The sequence below is a fragment of the Sus scrofa genome, chromosome 9 (assembly GCF_054392235.1).
Source record: "Sus scrofa isolate SSC_HxYL_T2T_F1_AM1 chromosome 9, Sscrofa_HxYL_maternal_Yorkshire_Landrace_v2.0, whole genome shotgun sequence".
Lineage (NCBI taxonomy): Eukaryota > Metazoa > Chordata > Mammalia > Artiodactyla > Suidae > Sus > Sus scrofa.
Genome location: NC_139391.1, coordinates 93,942,077 through 93,968,302, shown reverse-complemented (window position 1 = coordinate 93,968,302; position 26,226 = coordinate 93,942,077). Strand labels below are relative to the sequence as shown.

The 26,226-nt window shown below is 36.2% G+C and overlaps 1 pseudogene across 1 annotated transcript; it reads left to right on the top strand.

The window, feature by feature from the left end:
* The first annotated feature begins 1,321 nt into the window (after window positions 1–1,321).
* On the top strand, window positions 1,322–24,787 carry LOC110255483 (large ribosomal subunit protein eL6 pseudogene; annotated as a pseudogene). Its single transcript, XR_014816916.1, has 3 exons — window positions 1,322–1,492; window positions 2,649–2,840; window positions 15,983–24,787. The product of XR_014816916.1 is annotated as a large ribosomal subunit protein eL6 pseudogene (transcript).
* The last annotated feature ends 1,439 nt before the right edge of the window (window positions 24,788–26,226 follow it).

Sequence of the window (26,226 nt, the reverse complement as noted above, 5' to 3'; positions counted from 1 at the left end):
CATTCACAATATCACTTGCTAAGGGCTCAGAGTTATAAAGACAACTAATATTACATATTAAAAGGAAGCAATGTAATATAAGTCTACATGTTGATAAATACTGAAATTAGATATTTCAGAAATTTGATATTGGAGAAGTAGACACTGTTTTATTAAAAAAAGAAAATAAGGGAGTTCCTGTCATGGCACAGTGGTTAACGAATCAGACTAAGAACCGTGACGTTGCAGGTTCAATCCCTGGCCTTGCTTAGTGGGTCAAGGATCCAGCGTTGCTGTGATTTGTGGTGTAGGTTACAGACGCGGCTCGGATCTGCATTGCTGTGGCTCTGGCATAGGGTGGCAGCAACAGCTTTGATTAGACCCCTAGCCTGGGAACGTCCATATGCCATGGGAGCGGCTCTAGTAAAGGCAAGACCCCCCCAAAAAAAGAAAGAAAGTAATACTTAACTGGATCCAACAATAAAATCAAGCCTACCTATTAAACAATTCACAAGTCATATCATAATTCTTATTGCTCTTTGTTTTCTAGTTTTACCCACGAAGAACAATTGGGTCAATTATGAGGCTGTGAGAATTATTCATATGATAATTATATATCCTTTTAAACTATATTTTACAAAACTGTACATATATTGAGATGTAATACAATGAGAATTTTATAGAATCTGTAAAAGTAAAGGCTTCCTCTCTCAAAACAGGTAGAAAATTTCAGCACCAATATTGAAGAAACATGCCTATATTACTGAAGCCGAAACTACTAAACCTGAGTTCCCCTGCTATATTTATGATTAATTTCTCTATCCGAAACTTTATCCCCTTTCTTATCCTGCTCTCTGTTCCCCTCAGAATTGAAGGGTATCAAAGAAAAGGGGGGACTGAAACTAAGCTAGACCTCGTGGGGTCTTCCTAGGTACAAAAGCACCTCTATGTCCCCCATTTCTTGTTTGTAGAAAAAAAGGCTTTAGTGTTTGAGGGCTTCCCTGTATTTCACAGAGTAGGCTCAAGCAATTAATAATTAGAACAACAGTCTCAGGACTCCTAGTTTCTTCTGAAGGGATGTAGATAGTAATCTGATGCATATCTTTGAGTTATTCTGCGGAAACTAAGACCTCCTCCCAGCTGGAGGATGCTGACTACCTACTGACAACAAGCACTCTTGGAACCAGAAGGTTGAGATTCTTGAAACATGAGCCTATTGCCTCATCTCCAGCCAATCAGTAGAAGGTCCATGAGATGAACACACATCTTACAACCCTCTCCCATAACACTGTCTTTCAAAATTCTAGCCTGATAGTCATTGGGGAGTTTTGGTCTTTTGCGCATGAGCTGCCCATTCTCCTTGCTTGGTGCTCTGCAAATAAACCCTTACTTTGTTGCATACACCTACTGTCAGAGTTTGACTATCTGTGCTTGGGCGTATGAACCCTTGTTCTCTAACATCACCAGTAAGCAAATCATGCACAAAGCCAATAGCACTTCAAGTATACACACAGTAAGTTTTTTAGTGATTTGATTTCCTGTCCCTTTCTTAGAATAAATTGGATTTAGCCTCTGGATTTTCCTGAGGATTCCTCCATGTATTTAAACATCTTTTGGTAAAAAGTTGTTGGCTATTTTTAAAAGAATATGTTTATTTATAAGAGAAAGATTGAATAAATACATATCTATAAGTACAGGGCAGAAAAACTTGTGCCTTATTAATCTTGAAAAAGAAATACAGTATCTGTACCTTAGCTTTAGATTTACCAATCTGAGTCCTTTTGAGGACCTTTACTCTATGATATAAATAGAACTAGTTTGAATTTTGAGACTCAGAAGGTGAGTTCCCTCCTTTTGCTTCTTGATATTTATGTTGGAAGTTATGAAAAACCTTTGGTGAGATGTGTTTTCATAGCTTTGGCTTCTTGATCTATAGGATAGTAACCTCATTGTCTGTCATTCTTATATTCTCCTTTTATATGTTAATATAAACCTGTTATTTAAAATCTTTCTGAAAAACTTAAGTGACTTATAGTCAAAGTAAAAAAAGAACCAGGGCAGAAAATAGCCAAGAAGTCATGATTATAGAATAAAAGAAACAATGAAGTAATAAAATATAGGAATGGGTGTATGTTTAAATGACGTTATGGATGAAGTTACAAAATGCTTCTTGGTAGTCAAGGTGAAGACTGAACTATTATGGCTTACACGTAATTCTCATAATTATTAGGATATAAACCAACTAGTTCATAAGGCCATATGATCCACACCCACCTCCTGTTGGAAGCTCTCAAAAAACTGTTAAGAAGACCTATATTTAGAGAACATGATTGAGTATGTTTTGAGTTTTGTTTTTACAATTTTAGCAATTTAATAATCTGGACTTTGATTAAAAAAAAACTTAGGACTTAAAGTCACATCTTCATCCTATAAAGAAAATTATACAGGACACTTGCTTATTATAATTTATAAATATTTAAACTTTAAGAAACAATATAAATTTAAAATAAGTTCAGTGGAAAAGTATTATATTTTTGTAGGCGATAGTTCTCACCATGGCCCTGATGTCCCATGTGCTCTTTTGCAATGTGACTGCCCTTTGTCTGTCAAGAGATGACATCTGCTTCCCCTTTCTTGAATTTGGCCTCTGGACTTATTTTGACCAATAGAATGCAACTTCCAAGGCTAGTACTTATGGGGCCTTGCAGATTCTGTTCACTCCTTTGGAAGCCAAGTGCCATGTAAAGAAGTTGAAGATATTCTGTCAGAAAGGAATGTGGATAGAGAGCCTTGAGGATAAAAGGCCAAATAGAAGAGAAAAAGAAGGATCTCAGCTGACAGCCAGCACCAATACTGAAAATGTAAATGAAGACATCTTGGATGTTCTAACCCTAGCTGAATTATCAGCTGAAAGTAGCCACATGAATGATACCATTCAAAACTAAGTGGAGCACAGACAATCAACCCACAAAGTTGAAAGAAATAAAAGATCACTTGTTTAACTAACTTTTGGGGTGGTTTATTTTATGCAGCAGAAAATAACATGAGTTTTTTGCAAACATTTTATTCTAGTCTGTGCCTTGTCTTTTTATTCTCTTGCCAGTGTCTTTTGCAGAGCAGAAATTTTATTATTTAATAAAGTCCTGCTTATCTGTTCTTTCTTTCATGTATCATGTCTTCAGTTTTGTATCTAAAATATTATCATTAAACACAAGGTCATCTAAATTTTCTGTTATGTTACCTCCAAGAAGTTTTATAGTTTTGTGTTTTACATCCAGGTCCATAATTCACTTTGAGTTAATTTTTGTGAAGGATGTAAGGTCTGTGTCCATATTCTTTTTATTTATTTTTGCATATGAATGTGTACTTAGTTCAGTTAGTTGTCCTAATATCAGCTGTTGAAAAGACTACCTTTTCTCCATCGAATCCCAAAAGAGGCTGTTTTTGCATTAAAAATACAGAATAACAAAACGATTAAATTTTGTACGGTGATGTTATGTATATATGTATATAATATATATAAAGTATATAATATAAAATATATATTTATCATACTGTCACCATAAAATTTACCTGTTTATATATATTCTAGCTTGTTACTATGTAAATGCTTCCCTATAAATGTGTGCAAGCAATGAAGTACCAATTTGTGCAGATATATCTACAGAACAATTGACATTCATGGATAACCATCTTACTTTACTTATAGGGTATCCAGTGGAAAGCTCATGGTGATATTTTTTCAGTCTCTTCAGTAGAACATAGATTAAATCTCATCATTATTATGAGTTGAGTTAGAAGCCATAAAGGAACTGTCCTAGAGATTTCTCAATTTTTAATTTATCCCATGTCTTATTTAACAATGAAGAGCTTGCTAGATTTCCCCAGTTTGGCAAGGTTCTCAATTCTGTTCCCAACCCTGAAGAAAGCAACTAAGAAACCCTTGGGGCTCCCCGTCAGGGAATGTGAGCTGAGATCCCCAACAGAAATGGGGACATCCAGTGGGAATTCACCCACTTCCAAGGGAGTGTCCCTTCCCACCTGGGGAATGCCTGGGTTGTTACTCTCCTAATTCTGAACCATTGGGGTATATGTGGATATACATACATTTGCTTGAATTTGTGATGGTGACTAAATGCTCCATGTTGCCAAGGTCTGCTTATGACTTCAGATGACAAAGTTCCTGATTGTAGAGTATACTGTATTTATTCTCTGCTTCCACCATGTGGTTGTGAGACATCAAGTGCCCAGCTCTGGTCTACATCCTAATTTCTACTTCTTCCAAGACTGAAGAAAGAAATAAAGGAAAAGAGAAAGAAGGAATGAAGGGAGGAAGAAAGGAAGGAAGAAAGTTAAGACATCTGTGAGTAGAGAAATGATGAACAATCTGAGTTTAGGTTTAGATTTTATCTGCTAGGCCACTTCTGGTATGTCAAATTATGATTTCTTTGCCAAATCCCCTAAATATGAATTCAAAACGGCATGCTTCTTTAATATGTATTATTGCTGAGTTGTTTTGTGGCTTCATCATGAACGTCTGGTTTCAAAAATGATATGAAAGCAAGGGTTCTCAGCAGGATTGTGAGGTTTCATTTAAAAACCAGAAATGGAAATAAAGATGAATAACACACCACAGAAGAAAAATGAAACTACCATATATATTACAACCTGGCCAAAAAAAAAAAAAAAAAAAAGTGGAAATGCATTTTATAATTTGATAGAGGCTTAAGAGACATACAGCAGGTGTATTTTTGACTCCCCAAATTAATCAAATTTCTTCTTGTTTCAGGTTTCGAAATGAAATAATTTCTCATAGTTCTGGTTAGAGTCCTTGAAACTGATAATTACTGTGTGTTTTGTATTCATTTGGCAGATAAATAGACACTTTCCTGAGTATTCATATAAACTTCTAACTAAAAATTCCCTGTGCCTAACTAGAGTACTGTTTCTTTAGATGTTTTTCTCTTTTAAATGAAATGTTGAGAAGAAAATGCTATTGATGTAACTATCACTATAAATAACTCGTTGCATATTTGTGAGGTTAAAGTTCCTAGCATTATGACTTCACGTTTTATGCACATCCATTTAAGTACCAAATAATGAATAAAAGCCTTGGAATAACAAAACTTCATTTTTGAGGGTAGGCAGTTTTGGATTTGCCCATATGATTTTTTTATGTAAACTTTTAATTTAGATATTGTTTCAAGGTTAACAATATTTTGCAACAATAGCACAAGATTTACAAGTTTTTGTTTATATTTTCCCTATTATTCTCTTCTCTTTCTCTCTCCATGTATGTGTGTGTGTGTGTATATATATATATGGATACATATATTCTTTATATATGTATACACATATACACGTATATATGAGGGTGTAAGAGTTGATGTCAAGTGTGTATAGAATTGCTATATGGAAAAATTCTAAACTTTTTTTTCTGTTGCTTGCAGTGATCAGATGATTAATATAGTGTGTATAAATTTGAGCCAGACTTCGGTTTAATATAGGGAAAAATTTTCCAGCATCTCATCTGCCAGTAGATTTAATAGTTTTACTTTGTTGGCAAATAAGTACCTCCTTTTCCAGATACTGAGGCAGAATTAATTTTTATTAGGGATGCGGTAGAGAATAATTATATATTTCTAAGTTACCATAGTGATAGGAACGAAAACTATTTAAATTTACAAAAGAGCTTCTTAGTATTTGACATAAGAGTTTAATTTGTGGATAAGTAAGTACACTAGAGATCTCATATGACACTGTATTTTAAATTTATATGAGAAAGGAGCAAATACAGTGGAAATAAGTGATTGTTAGCAATATCAATACTCTCTAAACACTTTGAGATGATATATGGAGTTAATATAAACTCAAATTTTTTACAACCTTGAAGAGAAAAAATATTTAAAATTATTATCTTGAAGAACTGCACATTCCTAAAATTTCATCAAAAAATAAATCAGTGCTTAGCAGAGAGCTAAGAAAGAATAAGTTATTTATAAAAATTGCTGACATAAAAATGAATTAATCATGTTGGTTTTAGTGTTAAATGCATTTTATTGTGTTTTAAATGTTTTGAAATGGGTAATCCATGTTTGGTTTTATGTGCTAACACTCTATTAATTATAACTTTGATTACCTTATTCTTCAAACATGCCAGATTAAGCTTACTTAACTCCTCTTTTTTTAATCTGCTAAAAAAATTAACTAGCAAACTAACATCTGTTTTGCATTATGGTATAGTTCACTCTTTCTGGGCCCCTTCTCCCAGTATACCCAGAGTAAAGAACTCACATTCATATATGCCAATTTATATATACACGTATAAACATGTATGTATGCAAATGCTTGTATAATATGTATGTGTATCTATATGTAATGCAGAGAGAGAGACAGAGACGCAGAGAGAGAGACAGAGACACAGAGACAAAGAGACGATTGCATTAGCTGGATCTCCTATGATAATAAGTCTTGATAGTTGCGGAGTATTTACTCAAGTAGTGCTGAGCAATATGCTGAGTGCTTTAAATGCATTTTGTTGCTAAATGTGAATAACTCTTTAAAATCCTACTTCACCCTTATTTTGAAGATTTAACAGCTAATATGTGATAGAAATTTCTCTGTGTGATTTTGGCTGTTCTTAACCACTGAATCACATGACCTACACAAACACTATCTTCTCTCTTTCCATATTTAGACACACAAATTCATGTTTCCATATCATAGCATGCCCCTATGTCTATCAACAACAGTGGTTGTCAACTGGGGGCAAATTTGACCCTGTGGCATATTTGGCAACATATGAAGGCACTTTTAGTTATTATAACTGAAAAGCTATGACTGCGAGAGGCTAAGAATACATGCAAACATCCTAAAATGTACAGGGTATCTCCTCAACAACAAAGAATTGTCTGGCCCAGTGTGTTAATAGTGACAATGTTGGGAAACCCTGTACTGGAAAGATATATATTTGAAGGGAAATGTACATAATTATATGTGTATTGTTACATAATTATTTTTCTTTAAGGGCTTCTTCTAAGTTTTTAGCAGACCATGGCCCTTAGAAAGTTTCAGAATTCTGGAGTTCCCGTCATGGCACAGTGGGTAAGTAATCTGACTAGGAACCAGCGTTGCTGTGGCTCTGGCGTAGGCTGGCAGCTACAGCTCCGATTAGACCCCTAGCCTGGGTACCTCCATATGCCACGGGAGCAGCCCAAGAAATGGCAAAAAGACAAAAAAAAAAAAAAAAAAAAAAAAAAAAGAAAGAAAGTTTCAGAATTCTCCTAGCAGATTGTTTTGACCCACAAAACACATAACTTTATTTCTAGTTCAGGGAACAGTATTGCCATATCATCCTTGATACTGAACTGTGTTATGTATCCAAAATGTCTTGACGTGGTGTTGTTGACTATGTACATTAAAAACAAAAAAACAAAAAACCACGGGCATGGACAAGAAACCAGTTATGCAGTCATCTTTGTCTTAGTCCATCTGTTATGCCTTGATCTGTATTGTGTTGAGAACAAGAGAAAATAGCCAGCAATAAATGAACAAATCTTCACTACACAATCATTTTCTGCTTTTAAACTGTTCAAGGACATCTCTATTCCCTTAAGTGGCTATAGCAGTCTACATTTCACATATTCAAAAGGACTGACAGGTCATCCTTAAACTACAGTAACCTCCGGCCTACCAAGCCTACCCATTTACATTCTAGTAATGTGAGTCTTCTGAAATGGGCTTTAATTTTCAGTTTTGCAGTGTAGGCCATCAACAACCATAAACAATTCTGGGAGGAGAGTTATTGGGAATGAAAAAAAAACTAACAATTATGGAAAAGATATATATGAGTATAGATTGATGCATATGAAATAGCCAAAAAAATGACATTTCTCACCTATAAAAATGGCAGTTTCACATAGTTAGACCTATATGAGTTTTGTCCTTGAACATATAATAATGAGCAGTGGCTCTGCAATTAACCTGTTAATTGTTGTGATCCTGGCTCTACCTCTCACTGATTCTGAATTTGAGACCATTATTGTTTAACCTGTTTAAATATCAGTTGCCCAAAGCCTTCAGTTTGTATATTTACTGAATAAGTGTACTTTGTCTTTACAACAGCAGGGAACATACCTATTTTGTCATAGTTCCTTTCCCTGTCCTTAGACAGTGATGAAGAGAGTGGCTGTGGTCAGTGTATTTTATACATTTGTTGACTGAATCAATGTGTGAAGAATACTAGATTGTTGTGAAGCTTAAATGAGATCATGTATGTTAAAGTCAGTATATATAGTAAATATTAAATGTTAACTGTGATTATGATTAATTCAAAAAGAGCAAAGGATTCTAGATAAGTCTCAGAGGTTATTTGTTTTTTGGGTTTTTTTTTTTTTTCTGTTTTCTTTTGCTTTTTAGGGCCACACCCCTTGCATATGGGAGTTCCCAGGCTAGGGATCCAATCTGAGCTGTAGCTGCTGGCCTACACCACAGCCACAGCAAAGCCAGATCCGAGCCATGCCTGTGACCTATCCCACAGCTCATGGCAACGCTAGATCCTTAACCCACTGAGCAAGGCCAGGGATCAAACCTGCATCCTCATGGATCCTAGTCAGGTTCGTTAGCCGCTGAACTATAAAGGGAACTCCCTGTTTTCACATATTTTTACCTTCACTTTGAAAGTACATTTTTGGTTCAATGCCATTACTATAAACTCTCTGATCCTGCTGAACTTGTGTGTCAGATTCTCTTGCCACACTATGAGAAATGTAGCCCTAATTCTTTTGTGCATACAGCACTCTGGAAATTGTTTTTTAAATGAATAAATAAATAGGAGTTCCCGTCGTGGAACAGTGGTTAACGAATCCGACTAGGAACCATGAGGTTACGGATTCGATCCCTGCCCTTGCTCAGTGGGTTAAGGATCCGGCGTTGCTGTGAGCTGTGGTGTAGGTCGCAGATGTGGCTCAGATCCCGCGTTGCTGTGGCTCTGGTGTAGACTGGTGGCTACATCTCCGATTAGACCCCTAGCCTGGGAACCTCCATATGCCATGGGAGCGGCCCTAGAAAAGATAAATAAATAAATTCATTTCCCCTGTTTCTTTTGTCTTTCTCCTCTAGACTCTGAGAGAATACATTTTCTTCAGAAATATCTACAACTAGGCAGGTTTCCATTGCAAACAGACACAGTTCCAAGAAGCCATCTAGAATCTTAAAGATGTTTTAGTCACCATTTCTCCTATTAAGAGTCTCATGGTTTCTTGGCCACAGTAGCCACATCAGTCTTGATATTTTTGTTGATCTTGAACAGGCTCACAGCTCTCTGTGCCTGCTGTGAGGATAATGATGGCATTGCACTATTTACTGATTGACAACTTGTTTAAAAACTGACATTCTCTGTAGCATACAAGGGAGTATTTTTCTTTTTTAAAAAAATTTTTAATTACAGTTGATTTAAAATGTTCTGTCAATTTCTGCTGTACAGCAAAGTGCTCCAGAAATATATTCTTTTTCTCACATTATCCTCCATCACATTCCATCACAAGTGACTAGACATAATTCCCTATGCTATATAGCAGGATCTTATTGCTTATCCATTCCAAATGCAATAGTGTGCATCTACTAACCCCAAACACCCAGTCCATCTCACTCCCTCCCCCTCCCCTTGGGAACCACAAGTCTCTTCTCCATGTCATGAGTTTGTTTCTTTTCTGTAGGTAGGTTCATTATATCATATGGTATTTGTCTTTTTCTTTCTGACTTACATCATTTAGTATGAGAGTCTAGTTCCATCCATGTTGCGATAAATGGCATTATTTTGTTCTTTTTTATGGCTGAGTAGTATTCCATTGTGTGTATATACCACATCTTCTTAATCCATTCATCTGTCTATGGACATTTATGTTGTTTCCATGTCTTGCCTATTGTGAATAGTGCTGCTCTGAATATAGGGGTGCATATACCTTTTTCAATGAAAGTTTTGTCCAGATATATGCCCAGGAGTGGGATTGCTGGATCATAAGGTAGTTCTCTATTTAGTTTACTGAGGTACCTCTGTACTGTTTTCCACAGTGGTTGTGCCAATTTTCATTCCCACCAGCAGTGAAGGAGGGTACCCTTTTCTCCACACCCTCTCCAGCATTTCTTATTTGTTGACTTGTTAATGCTCCCCAATCTGACAAGCGTGAGGTGGTACCTCATTGTAGTTTTGATTTGCATTTATCTAATAATTAATTATTTGAGTACTTTTCTAGCCATCAAGAAAACAAAGCAGTATTAATGAATCAGCTCTTGAATTTTTATACTTACTTTTACTATTGCCCTATCTTGTTTCATTGAGATTTTTAATAGAGAATTTCACACCCTGCATCCACTTCTGGACCATATTCTAAGCATCTAAAAGAGTGGATAGTATTCAGTGGTGTCTAGTTTCATAAACATTTGTCGAATTTTTAAAAATCATACTTGCTGGACCCTACCCAAAGCTCAGACTCAGGCGGTATAGGAAGGGGTCCAAGTATCTTTCTATCTATATCTGTATCTTTATACATGACATCCTTGTTAGAATATTTGTCCTAGAACAGGTCTTCTGAATCTTAAGCCAAAGGCTGATTACCTGTGGAACTTATTAACCATGTGGATACCCAGGCCTATCCTCAATGAGCCTGATGTACTAGGTCCAAAATGAAGCAACTAAATCTGCATTTTAAGTACATGTCCTGGTCAAGTTGTGTTTCACATTCTCTTACCACATTTTGAGAAATGTGATCCTAATTTTTTTGTACGTGTAACACTTTGCAAATTGTTTAGTGAGTGAATAAAGAAAGGAATGAATGAATACACTCACTTCTTAGAATTGTTGCAAGTCTTAAAAGAGATAATGGAAGTGCCCTGGTGTCACTGCCATGGCTCAGGTCACCACGGTGGCATGGGTTCAATCCCCGGCCTAGGAACTTCCATGTGCCACAATGCATCCAAAAAAAAAAAAAAAAAAAAGAGAGAGAGATAATGTATGCAATGTGCCAATTAAGAACACTAAATATTCAGTGCTAGTGCTAATTATGATTTATTTGTAAAGCTATAGATCCAGGTGTTTTAATTTTTTTCCTTTTCCATATTTATTATTATCAGTTTTACCCTTCAAGTCTAGTAAGAGAGTCAAAGTTAAATAATTATATAAATTATTATTTGATTCATTATGATAATACAGTGAGAAAAATATTTAAGGTACTATGGTAATGAATAAGGAGGTAGGTCTGAATATAGTTTGAGGACTTGGAATGGTTTTCTGGAGAAAGAGTAGTATTCTTTTGAACTAGAACATGAATGATAAATAGGAATAAGCCAGATGAAAAGCAAAGGAAAAAGTCAAAAATAGCAGGAACAGCATGACCAAAATCCATTTGTTGGTAGAATTTCTTAGAGACAAGCAAGAGAGAACGAAGGCCATGAGGAGACTTCATTAATCCATGTTAGGGATGATGGTGACTTGGATTAGGGTGGCAGCAATAGTATGGACAGAATTGTGAAGAGAGTTATAAACAATACTGAGGGTAAAAGCAATGATTTTCAGTGATGTATTAGCCGAGGGCAATGGATGAGGAAATGGAGGTGCTGGGTGATTTTCTGGCATAAACTAATGAGTAATGGTTTTCTAAATTAACAACCTGAGAGCTTTTGAAAAGAACCCACACCTGGACCCTGCTTTTAGTGATTCTAAATTTGTTGGGATGGGGTCAGACCCAGATGGTCATTAATAGGAACTATTTGTTTTCTAATAGTATAGTATTTGTCCAGATTAAAAACTGAGACACGCTGACAAATAAACTGGAGAAAGTCAGAAGCTGTCTTTTTACTTATTCAGATAATATTCTTTACCTACTTCTAATGAAAATGATATTTTTCCATATATTGAATACAGGTCATAGAATATATATTTGAAAAATGTCTTTTAGAAAAGAAAAAATTGTTTAGGGTAGTAGGCAGATATGTCAGTTATTAACATTTATTAATTTATTGCCTCTTAGCTCCAAAGTCACCCAGTTTTCCTGCTCTGGATAACAAAAGTGGGTGTGGTTAAACACTAAGTCCAGTGTGTCTAAGGGACAGTGGAGGAGAGAGTTTCCTTCTTGGTTCAGATGTGTTCATTCAGTTGAGCTCCTGCAAAGTGAACTGCCTTTTTTTCAGCAGTGTCCTGGCATCAAGTAGCAAGTGGCACCTCCCCAGCTTCCCTTAGTACAAACCCAACCATGGACAGTTTCCAGCAATAAGTTCTATGGCACTCCTTAGGGCAGGTAACAAGCTCTATGGTTTTACCACCTTGTTTGCCAATGAATCAACAACAGCCTCGTCTCACACCCCTGCTACTTCCAGGTGGTTTTACACGCACGCCAGATAACACCCAAGCTGGCTTTCTAGCAAATCAGTAATAATCTAAACAGATAGCTTACCAGCAAATTTCATCAGTATCCTGGTAGGCAGTTCTCCATTGGCCTGACAACTGAGGACCCTCTTTGGCTTCAACCAACCCAGTAAACTTTCCAACATCTAGTGGGATTCAGCCATACCCTCTCTAGTGACATTTGAGTCCTAGATTTGGGGGGGACTCTTCTCCATGTTTGTTCTTTCCTTGAGTACTCTCTCTCAGTAGGCACTTGGGTCCACACCCCCTCTCCTCAACCTTTGGCAAGTTCCCTATTACTTTAGTGCTCTGTGGCTGTTTCTTTGTACTAAAGTTTCCATGTTTAAATTACTGTGTGTTTTGTCTTCTGTTTGGAATGTAACTAATACACCAGAGAAACAAGAACAAACATTTTATCTGGTAGGTAAATTAAATTTTTGCAAGTACAAAGAGCCCAGGAATTGAATAGACTTCTGAAAAAGCCTTAAAATGAAATTACTAAATATTTTCTACTTCTGAACATGATCTCTTTGGTATATGAGACTACCTCTGGGAATTATTGTTAACAATAACGAATGGACCAGGAAAAAACTCTCATAGTTCTCTCAGCCTCCTGGAGAAAGAAAGGGCATACAAGGAAGCTTTGTACTTTCAGTCTTTTGTGTTGAAAATCTTGTTTTTGAGTTATGTTTATATCTCAAGTTTTTTCACATATTATCCAGATTTATTCATATCATTCCATGAGAATGTTATGACCTCCTCCCTCTCTGTCTCTCTCGGTCTGTCTCTGTGTAGGAAAGAGTCCTACAGTGGGAAGACCAAAACTCCATCTCCATGCCAACTCCCACCCAGAAACAAAGTCAGTCTTGAGGAACCTTGTTATATCAAGATGAAGGTTTTCTTTCTTCTTCTTCTTTTCCTTTTCTATTTTGAGCTGCCTTCTTCCCAATTCTTCACTTCATTCCCTATAGACTCTCCAGTTAGGTACCTCTTTAGAAATCTAGTATTCAAAGGACAACTATCATATCTTCTGTTTATTTGTCCAAGTGTCATATGCTTCTTAAATCCATAGTCTTGTCTTTAGATTAACAGCTCATTTATCTGCATTTAAACCTTCAAGATAAAATTTCTTTGAATACAGTCAGTATACAATGTATAAAAATGTAGATTCATGAATCCTGTTCTAGAATTATTGAATCAGATCCTTGAGAGAGCCATGGTCCAGAAACCTGTATTTCTAATAATGCTTCTTCCATCCTAATAATAGTTTTCAGTGTTGCTTCCAAAAGATATTTGCATATTAATATGGTAGCTTCTAGCCTTAGAAGCGATTTTCCATTGGTTGTAGCACAGACTAGAACAGTATATGAACATGGACATTTAAACTTTTGTTATGAGGAAGTTCTCACTGTGGTGCAATGGAAATGAATCTGACTAGTATCCCTGAGGATGCGGGTTCTGTCCTTGGCCTTACTCAGTGGGTCGGGGATCCAGCATTGCTGTGGCCGTGATATAGGCCAGCAGCTGTATCTCCAGCTAGACCCCTAGCCTTGGAACTGCCATATGCTGCGGGTGCGGCCTTTTAAAAAAAACAAAACGCAAAAAAAAAACCAAACTTTTTGTTAGGAGAGACCTTGGAGCCCTTGCATGAAGTTTTTAGCTCTAGAGGCTAGAGTCCTTAAGCTCAAATGGCTGTGAAATTGGGCTTCAGACCAGGCTGCTGAAAGCAAATTTGTGTTGTTCATTTCCATTCCAGGAACACAAATTTGTATAGATCAGTAGAATAATGATGGAGATTGCCAATAGTGAGGAGATTCAAAAGCTGTAAGGCCACAGTGTTGATGGGTTCTCCATGAAAAGAGACAGCATCTAGGATAGAGGTAGGACATAGAGATGAGTAGAGAATTGGGAGCAAGGGGTGAATGTATTCAGTCATGCCTGGTGGGGAAGTGGGCATGGGGCAAGAAATGGACAGATACTTAGTGTTATTCCAACTCCCACTACCCCCAGAAATGCCACAGTTATTTAACAATCTTTTATCAAAAAGAAATAATTTGAAAACTTCTGACTTCTGTATAAGTATTACACTGTGGAATCCCAGTGTTTGCCAAACACAGCAGCACATGAGAATCATCCAAAGTGATGGTTTAAAAATAGGAATTATTGGATACCACTCCATTTATAACTTTTTATTTTAAAATTATTTTAGACTCACAAAAATGGGAATTTGCCAAAGAAATATTAAAGGATGAAATTCCTGTTCTGGCTCAGCAATTTCAGAACCCAAAATAGTGTCCATGAGGATGCAGGTTCAACCCCTGGCCTTGCTCAGTGGGTTAAGTATCTGGTGCTGCTGCAAGCTGTGGGATAGGCTTCAGATGTGGCTTGGATATGATGTTTCTGTGACTGTGGTGTAGTGTAGTGTAGCTGCAGCTGCAGCTCTGATTCAACTCCTAGCCTGGGAACTTCCATAGCTGTAGGTGCAACCTTAAAAAAAAAATTAAGGGAGGCCCTCTGTGCCCTCCAACCAGTTTCTCCCAGTGATAATATATTTTATAACTACATCACAATATTGAAACTTAGAATACCTATTTTTATAAGTTCTCTAGATATGATTCAGTTAACTAGAAATGTATTGAATAAATGATGAGTAATTATGCAAGGAAATGAGTTAACTTGACTATTTGTAATCCTGGAGTATTTATCAACCAAAAATCATCCTTTAATCACCCATATATTACACAGTTCATTTGTTGCTCTGATTAGAGGAATAATTCAGAATAATTCATTGAAATTATTTCATTAGTAATCTTTTCCTACTTTTTAAAAGATTTATAACCTCTCATTCATGAAGCAGTCCATATTGAAGACTTTTTCTTCAAGTTTATCTGTCACCTCTTACCAATACTTTGCAAAGAAATGGAAGTGAGAGATATTGGAAAAGTGGATTTGTTTTGACCAGTACTATTCAGAGCTGTTGCAACCTTTTCATCTTTCTTTTGAAGTTGATTCTCTTTTCAGAAAATTTGACTCATTCCACCTTACTTTTCATTCCTTCTGTGCTACATTTACTTTACAATAGTAAATTAAAAGGATTCCTCACCCTGGCAATCATTTAACTATTAACCTAATTCTTATCAACTCAGTATAATTTTAAGCTTTGAGATGCATGGATGCTAGTCTTAGTTCTGCCACTTACTGGTTGTGTGACCATGACCAGCAAACTCAACCTATCTCATTTAACACCATCATAATAATAAAATGGATGCCAACTTCCCCTTTCCTATAACACAAGGCTCATTTTGTGTCATCTGTTATACATTGTGTAAACTATGAAATAAACAATAAATATGTGGTGATGAGTCTGAGAATACAAATAATATGGTTAAGAATTTTCAGCAGGAATCTGCTTTTGGGGGAATTGAGTTACATTGTCGTTTTTCCTTCTTTCTTCACCATGTATCTTTTTTTTTTTTTTTTAACTTGAGCTAGAAGTTTTTCACAATTATCTGCCATATAATTTCAGGATAGTTTGACATGCTATTTTAATTATATAAATACTTACTCTCTTTCCTAAGTTATATAAAACACCCATATATTTAGGCATTCTCTACCCTTGGTGGTAACAAGAGTAGTGGAACTTGAGTGGTTAAACTTCACAAAATGCCTAAATATTATCCTATTGAAGATATTTCTGGAAAGCTATTAGGCAGAGGCAAAAATCTCTTTCATCAATATATGAGAAAATTCTGAGCTATCTTGCACTTCACAGCAGCAAGAGGGTAGTTTTCTAGAAGTAGCTGAGCCTTGGCTTGATATTGTGACTGGACCACTGATCCTCAACTGAGTTCCTCTGCAGAGAACACACCAGCAATTTGTCATCACCACCTTCATCACACTTGATATCGGTGGTGTGAAAATCTCAAAATATCCCACTGATGCTTACCTTAAGAAGAAGTTTCATAAGCCCAGGTATCAGGAAGACAAGATCTTTGATAAAGAAAAGGAGAAATAATGAGTTTACAGAGCCGTGTGAGGTTGATTAGATAGTTGTAGACTTTAAAATTCTGCTAAAAATCAAAGACATTCCTTAGCTCCAGGGTTACATCTGTTCTGTATTTTCTCTCACAAATGGAGTTTATCCTCACAAACTGGTATTCTGAATTTCTTACAAAGAACCTAATAACTGATATATATATATATATATATAAATGCAAGTGTATAGATGGTAGTATTTGACAAATTCATTCTTCTTTCTTTACTAGAATAAGAAAGGAGTCCCAGAAAACACAGTTAGGTAGAAAGCCCTTGTCACTCAAAAACTTAATAAATAGTTTAGGGGAAAATGTGAGACATTTTTTAATCAACGGAACATTCCATCGTTAACAATCATGGAAAAATGGTACATCCTGTTTTCTTAAGTGGATGCCTTACTGTTGCATCTTGCATCGTAAGTCCCTGGCACACGGAGTCCATAAATGCCTTCTTGGTAGATGTTCTTATCATTCCATGGAAACAGCCATGACTGTGTGAGAAGATCATAAGTGGTGTGAAATATGGGTAAGCAGCTGTATCCATTGTTGATGTATCTTCTCTGTTTTTCACTTCTGAATTTTGCATAAAAACTCAGAATATGTTTATATAGAAGTTCACAGTGATAATGCATTTGTCCAGTTGAAATAAACAAGGGAATAAAAGCAATGGAATTTGTATAATATTAAAATCAGCTTTTGGTTCTACTTTAATACAAAATAAACCTGAAAGAATTTTTTATGAATACCCACCCTTGGATTCTTTCTTTCAATAAATATTAAATCAATTATTTCCTGTATATTCTTCCGTTTATCTATCTACCTGTCTTCAGAAACCTGTCTTTATACTTACTTTGTAGCCTGTTATTTTAGGTGTTTTTGTTAGTTATCTATGACTGTATAATAAATTTCCCCAAAATGTAGTAGCTTAAAACGATAGTCATTTATTGTTTTCATTTCAGGGGTCTGGGTGCAGCTTAGCTTGGCATCTCTGATTCTAAATCTCTCACAAGACTGCAATCAGATTTCCTCTAGAGCCATAGGCATCTCATAGTTCTCTGCAGGTAGGATTAGCAGCTTTCAAGCCCACTAATAGCTCATGTAGTTGTTGGCTAAAGATAACACTTCCATGCCACATGGGCCTCTCCATAAGGTAGCCCACAATATAGTAGGTGACTTCCCTCAAAAATGAGCAAGGAAGGGAGCAAGAGAAGGAGAGAAAGACAGAAACCAGAGTCTTTTGTAACTGTTTTTGGAAATAACACCCTGTCACTTCGACCTTATTCTGTTTGTAACAAGCAAGTCACTAGGTCCAGCCCAGGCTCAGGGAAAGAGAATTATGCAGGGGAATGAAGAGCAAGATAAAGAGATCACTGATAACCTTCACAGTGTTCCAAGGGTATACATTATGCTTCCTTGCTTTTGCTTCTGTAGAAAGCAAACTTACTTACAAAAGAGTAATTTATAAGACATTACATGAATTATACAGTTAGTGGATAGCAGAGACATTCACAGGAAGAAGTGTGGGTTGAGGCAATCAAGGAAGTTATGGTATAATGGACTTACTTATTTTAGCCTGAATATATGGATAGACATTGAACATGTCCACAGAAAATGTACTCAAAATTTGAGAATAAGCAGTTACAAGAGGTAGAAGAATCTTTAGGGACTTAAAGGGACCTAAAGTGGCTAAGAGTGATATATAAACTATATATCAATATATAATCAATAAAATTGATATATAAACAATAACCATCTAGAACAAAGTTTAAACTCATTACCCTGTTATAGATATGTGTGTGTATATTTGTATGTGTATATGTACGTATATATGTGTATGTGTGAATGGATGGATAGATAGGTAATTTCTATGGCTCTTCAATTAGTACTGCTTTATATGTCTCCTAAGATCTGATCATGCAGTCTTCCAAATGAACCCTGCTTTCTTCACCTATATGCACTGCTAGATATTATTCTTTTTAGGCTCTCTTATTCTCCACAATTTGCTTTGCCACCATCCTTTTATTATCCACATCAATAAACACTGTTTTCTAAAATGTTTTCACTGAAGAAACAAGAGGAAGCCATGTCCTATCTCCTACAGCAAAACTTCCCTTTCTTGCCTCTGATGGATGCTCTACCTCCTGGCTTGGCTTGTCAGGCCTTACCGTTTGTACTTACAAGGTAGCTCCTCCAGGACAAGAACTGTACTTTTATTTCTGTCTCTCTGTGACTGATACCAGTGCCACATAATTTAATAGGTGCTCTTTTTGTTTAGTAAATTAAGGAATATAATCTAATTAATAAGAGTAAAGTAAATCAAACCAAGTGGAAAGAGGGAGTGGGCTGGAGAGAAGCGGTATAGTTGAAAGTAACCTTTGACAGAAATAGCATTGTCAAGTGAGAAACTCTCTCTTTCTCTCTCTCCCTCTCTCTGTCTCCCTCTCCCTCCCTCACCTTCTCTCTCTCTCTCCCTTACTTCTTGGTGATAACTTAGATGTGCCATTGACTGAAACAAGTGTCTTTTGCTCTTATGCTATAATACAAGGTAAAAGAGAGATGATATGCTTTAATAGAGCATTTCCCAAAAAATGTATTTTATTAATATAGATAAGTACCTACTAAACAAACAAAAGATACTATAGGAAATGATGCAGAGTTAAATAAGCGAAGTTTTTGTTACTGTTTTTAATTGCAGGACTTCACAGAATCTTTAATGTGTGCACTGTTTATCTCTGGCAGCACATGTAATATGGGAGATTACTCAAATACATGTATGTGAGTGCATATATATACGTACATATATATATGTACATATATATACATATATATATGTGCACACACACTAAGAAACTTTGTACAAAAGTATCTCTTGGGACTCATGGATAATTCTTTGCAAAATTCTAGTTTAGTGTATTTTACCCCGACAGAGACCTAAATCATATATTCCTGTATGTTTTACTTGCTTCTGGTATGACGTTCAACACCTAAACAAGCTTTACTCTACTTCCAGCTATAAATGAAAATAATAAAACATAACCTTTACCAGCCTCCGAGGGGATTTTGTAAGCGTCAATAAAATAAATTCAGCATAAATGCAGCAAAACATAAAAAACAGACGATATCCTTGCTCCCTTTTGGATGTTCAGTAGTAACGTGCTACAGAGCAACTTCCCCGAGTGCTACCTTTTAATCACTTAAAAGCATAAAAATCAAACATATTCTAAAATATAAGAAAATTACTAAAGTGTGTTTAAAATGAACTTTAGAGAAATTTTAGGAGCAGCTTACAGAGATAAAATTCTATATAGCTTTGAGGGGAAGAACTAAAAGGAGTGGAGTGTTGATTTATTTTTCCAGTTCTTGCTGTTTCTTTCAAAGATTGTCAAAGGACTGAGGCGAGGGGTCACCTTGAGTAATTTTATTCTACTAAAAGGGGAGGACTTCTCCCCAGGGCCCATTGAAGTCTTCCTGAGATACTTTCTCTAAAGAGACTGCTTTTTCATTATAAGTCTGTCTATTCATTGATGAACTGACGGAAGTATCAGTTGACTTGAATAGGCGTCAACCAACACTAAGTTTCAAGTAACAAGAACTAAAAGCTGAATTTAAAAATAAGTTTAGAGATGAGAGTGTAATTCTTATTGTCACTACATTAGAGGTGTTAGAACTTATTTCTAATTCCTAACCCCTCTTAGGAAGATTTTAGAGCAATTTCATGAACTTGCTTCAGTCTCACTTTGAGAGTTTTATTGCCTGCCAGAAATGAGTTCATTCGTATATTTGTGAGTGATTGGGCCCTCATTTCTTAATCTTTAAAAATGAAATTTTGTTCCTTTGCAGATTATTGTGAGAACTAAATGAGACAACAGAGATTCAACCAAAGTTACTTAGTAGGCTTTCAGTAAATGGTAGCCTTGGGTAGCCTTTATTCACAAGCTTCATCAGATAACAAATTTCAGCCCTAACCTTGGGGCAGCTCTGAACTCAAATTGCTCTCTGACAATAGAAAGGTGAAATTCAATTCCTTGCAGGCTTTCCAGTAATTTATGTAGTAATTCTTTTTTGATTGGTTCATTTTAATTTTTCTACAAATATTTACGATCATTACATCATATACTTATTATTAAAGTATGAGTTTTACTATAATTTTAGTTTACTCTGTGTAGCAGAATAACCCTTCTGTAAGTGTGCTTTTTCTTAATTCACATGCATTATATGTTAATTATTTGTTATGGTTATTGTCCACTTAAGGTATTACTAAACTGTGCTCTTGTGATAGATAAAGTCACACAATTTAGATGAGATGGTGGCTCTGATCTGAGCCTCTGAAACTCTGCCAGTCGTTTATCAGAGGAAGGGTCTTAAGGAAGCTGGAATTTTATTCTTGGTCCCTGCTTTAAGGGCCAAGTATGTCTAGCAATTATACCTATATGGTAGTAAATATGTACCATAGAGAGGTAAATGGGAAGATGAAAAGAATTACAGAGATAGTAATTTTAAGCCATAAAATCAATGTGTTTGGCTCTCAGCCATTCCCAGTTCTTAGGTGTCCCTTCTCCAAACCACTGAATCAATAGCATAAGCGTTGCTTCATGGGGAAAGTATAACCTTTTTACATACAGCCAAGGATGCATTGACTTAGTATTTTAAAATGGAATTTTTTTATGTTTGAAAGTAAGTGCTTTTGATTGTTGAGAGTGCCTGGCTGGCTTGTGAAATAGATGATTTTCTCAGAACTCTCAAAGAAGACATTCAACTTGAATATTAGGCAATTTATATGATGAGACTATGAAATCGGAGAAAAAAAGATGCAACATAAGGAAATTTCATAGCACATAGGAAGAGGAAAACCCATCTGGTCATCGAGAGATACAGCCTGGGAGTACGACAAAGAGAAGAACCAAAGATCAGACCCTAGTGTTCTGATTCTCCCCTTCAGGGTGAATCCCAAAGAAGGCATTAATAACATCCAAGTAAGTTTGAGAAGTCCAAAGACCATAGGGACTGATGCCCTGATTCCTGAACATAGCCTAGGATAATAGGAAGTTTCACAAAGAAGTTTCGTGAGTGTGAAATGCTAGGAACATTTACAGAGCAATAGTTAAATAAGTATCAAAGTGGGTAGGTCTGAGTGAAATCTCACTTTGATGTTGTGTGGAGGAAACAAAAAATCTTAGGCCACCAAGACCATCCTAAGTGCTACATTTCCTAGTGATTATCAGGAGGACTATAGTTGCCACATAGAATGGAGAGTGTAGGGTCTTTGTAACTAGAGGTAGGGCAAAGTCCATGTACATCAGCAACATTAACAGGATGCACTCTCAAGACCAAGCAGCACAACCCAACTCAGGATACTCCATAGCCACACAGTTATAACATTACAGAAGGAGCCACAACAGTGGGCAACTCAGAGACTAAGCAGGATGTGATACATACCTAGAGAATTAAATGCCCTACCTCCTTTTCTCAGACATGTCAGCTTCATTCTGCAACCAGATACTATATTTGGAAGGATAATGGAAAAAATTTAAAGCATGAGAGAGTCTTTAAAGTTATCTGTGGCATAGCATGTTAAGGATCCAGCACTATCACTGCAGTAGCTCTGGCTACTACTGTGGCATGGGTTTGATCCCTGGCCTAGGAACTTCCACATGCCATGGACACAGCCAAAAAAAAAGAGAGAAACTCTTATATACAAGATAAAAATGTATATTCTGACTTTTGTGATAAGGGACTCCTAGAGTAGAAATAACATATATATTAGTTATAAAACTAAATTTCATTTTTGATATTTGAATGTATATTTGTTTAATTCATACTTGTCCAATAGGCAAGAAAGCTGTAAAGTTGGGTAAGCACTTTTAGGATAGAATTCATTTGTCTTAGAGCAAGAATTTTGAAATATGAAATGTTAACCAAAAACAAGAAATTCTGTAAGTGATTTATTTTGTTTCTTCCTTGAAAGTTGAAAATTATCTTGTGTGTCAGGGTAGTTGAGGCCCAAGTTTTCAAAGAGAGATTAGCATCTTTTTATAGACAGCATATCAGCTTATGGGAATCAAAGTGAGAAGATTCTGATGCCAACATTTTAGTATGTGCAAGCACCTTAAGAAATTTTACACTTGTGAAATCTAGAGCTCATCTCTGAACAGTCTTAGAGGGATTTACATATTATTCATGGAGGCCTTTTTGTAATAATCCTTGTGACAGTGATGGACTCTTTTCTAGCCATCCTGCCACAGTCTCCTGAGTGGTTATAGACAAGAAGCCAAGAGTGATTTTAAGCATAATACATGGATGGCCACAGGACTGGATATAACAGGAGGAATCAGGAATGGAGGTCTAGTTAGATGTGGAGGGTCTGGAATAAACAAACTTAAGCAGGCAGGCAAGGTGAAGTCCAGAATCTATTCTGAGACAAGAAGAAGTTGCCAAGAATGAGGGAAACCTATCCTTCAATAGGTCCAGATCTAGGTAGGGGTATGGATAGTGAGAGTTGACTTAATTTTTTTTTTTTTTTGTCTTTTGTCTTTTTAGGGCTGCACCCACAGCATATGGAGGTTCCCAAACTAGGGGTCTATTCGGAGCTGTAGCTGCCGGCCTACGCCACAGCCACAGCAATGCCAGATCCAAGTTGTGTTTGCGACCCACACCACAGCTCATGGCAATGCCGTATCCTCAACCCACTATATGAGGGCAGGGATCAAACCCGCAACATCATGGTTCCTAGTCAGATTCATTTCCGCTGTGACATGATGGGAACTCCAACTTAATTTAATATCAAGCAAAAAGCTGTGGGAAACAGTGAACCATAATTTTCTTCTTGCTCAGCTATGATGGAATGAGTGTATATGGGTGAGAGGAAAAAATATCAGAAATGAGGCATAAAAATGGAGCAACTTGTGACATGGTGAATGGTTTCTTGTTTTTTCTCACAGTGCTATGTCTGGAGGCATGTCTAGAACCATTGCTGGTAAGATAGACCTCCTTACTGATATTCAGGACCAATATGACCCACTAGCAAGATAAATCTGTATAATTCTTACCCTTACATACCCAGAATATTGACCAATTCACGTGCTGCATCCATTCCCAGTACTGGTTAATAAATAGACTTCTGCTTATTTGCTGTGCCTGAAGCTCTTTACTGATAACTGCCATCTTCTAGTGCCAGGATTCTATTTTTTTCTTACTAGAACTCTCCCCAGTAACTTCAGCCTGGCCCTCAAAGTGATTTGATCTTTGTATTGATAGTGACAGTGTTGGCATGCCCTCTTACCTAATGCTCCCAAACTCATAGGGATTATGGCATTCACATGAGATTTTATTTGGGAGGACTGGAAAGCAAATTCATTGTATAAACTTGTTAATTGCATATCTGATGTTAACAGACAACAATAATAACCTTAAAAAAATTCTGTAACAGCTCATAAAAAACTGAGTATTCAAGAGGTAAACATATTAAGGTCACCAAGTAAGTCAATGACTGAATAGCAATTAGTTCAAACTCTTAACTTCTCAGAGTTTTAAGGCATCTCTTTGTTTTTTCTCAGAATGACACTTTTCTTAAAAAATAAATGTTTCTTGGCTACTCCTAACCCTCTTTCCTAATTGTGAAAGAAAAGGCAACAGGAAGTCGCAGAGCTAACTACTTCTCTCTGTGCCAACTCTCTCAGACCACACAGAAGCAAAAGCTAGATGAATTGGCTGTGATATCAGACCTGAGGAGAGATTTGGCAATGGGACAAGTGAAAGGGAAGCTGACTGTGGTGTTGCTAGGCCACAAAGGAGTGGTTACAGGCAGTGGTAGTAAACTGCCTACACCCTGGGTGGGAGCAGCTGGGTAGGGAATTTGACCCAGCAAAGGGAGAGAGAACAAGTTGGCATTCATAATAAAATGGAAGTTGGCATTTTAGAGAGATATTGAGACCACAAAGATTGCTTGTGGTTGAGGAGGGTATAGTGCAAGCTGAATGCTTGTGATCTATTGTAGGTTGCTTTAAATACTTGATATTACTACTTTCTAGGACTACAGCCATGTAAAATAATGGTATCAGCATATTTTGTTGGGATCAAGTCCTAACTTAAATACAAAAAAAAAAACCATAAAAAAAAAAAAAAGAACTAGGAGTTCCTGTCATGGCTCAGGGGTTAACGAATCCAACTAGGAACCATGAGATTATGGGCTCGATCCCTGGCCTCGCTCAGTGGGTTAAGGATCCAGCGTTGCCGTGAGCTGTGGTGTAGGTCGCAGACAAGGCTCAGATCTGGCGTTGCTGTGGCCACAGCTCCAATTAGACCCCTGACCTGGGAACCTCCATATGCCACAGGAGCAGCCCTAGAAAAGGCAAAAAGACCAAAAAAAAAAAAAAAAAAAAAAAAAAAGAAAAAAAAGAAAAAGAACTAGATGCAAAGATACCTTCCAGAATAATACTTCTTTATATTGTGGCTAACTTTGAAAAAATTAGATTTATTTTAAAAAATTACATTAAAGCACTTTAATATGTTGAGTTAGAATGATTCTATAAAGCCATAGCATTATCGCTATGGCCATTAGAAGTAAACTTAAAATAAGTAAAACAATTTATAACCCTATACATTCTGTGAAATAGGAATAACAATATTAGCTAAATTTTACTGAACACTTACTGTGATCCAGGCACTATGTTTGGTGCTTTACATTTATGTTCTTTTTAAAGTTCAAAACAAATCTGAGCAAGGTACTCTTTTTACTATTACTTAGAGAACAAAATGGAGGCATAAAGAAGCTAAGACAACTTGTTTGTAGTCACGCATATATAGGCACACCTTGTTTTATTGCACTTCACTTTATTGCGCTTCACAGATGCTCCTTACAAGCTGAAGGATTGTAGCAACCCTGTATCAAGCAAGTCTCTGGCATCATTTTTCTGACTGCATGTGCTCATTTCATGCCTCTGTGTCACATTTTAGTAATTCTTCCCATATTTCAAATTTTTTGTTATTTTTATATGTTATGGTGATTTGTGATCAGTGATTTTTAATGTTACTGTTAGAAAAAGATTACAACTTGCTCAGATAGTGGTTAACATTTTTTAGCAATAAAGTATTTTTAATTAAAGTATGTTTTTTATAATAATGCTAATGCACACTCAGTAGAACACAGTATCGTGTAATATAACTTTTATAATTTTTTGGAAAACAGAAAATTTGCACGACCCATTCTATTGAAATATTCACTTTATTGCAGTGGTCTATAACCAAATCGTCACTATCTCCAAGGTTCGCCTATTGTTTGAACCAGGTTTGGAATTCAGATCCATGTGTGACTCTATTGCCAGTCAGTATTTTAAGCTGGGAGTCTCAGTTGCTAATCTAGTCCTCTTCAAAACAAACTGTTTCCTGAATACAAATTAGAATCACAATGGTATATCACTACATACTTGCTGAAATGGCTAAAATTTAAAAAGACCAACATACCAAATGTGACCAAGATATGGTACAATTGAAACTCTCATACACTGATGGTGTACTGTACAAAGGTACAACTTATTTGGAGAACCATTCAACAGTTTCTTATACAATTATGCAATGAAATGAAAATGTACCTGTATACAATGTTAATATCAGCTCTATTTATAATATTCAAAAACTGTAAATAATCTGAATGTTCATTAACTGGTAAATGGTTAAACCATTTGTGGTAGATATATTCAATGGACTATTACTCAGCAATAAAAAGCAATCAACTGCTGATACTTGCAACCACATGAATAAATCTAAAAAGTATTATGATGAGTGAAAGACAAAGAATTTCACATATCATATGATTTC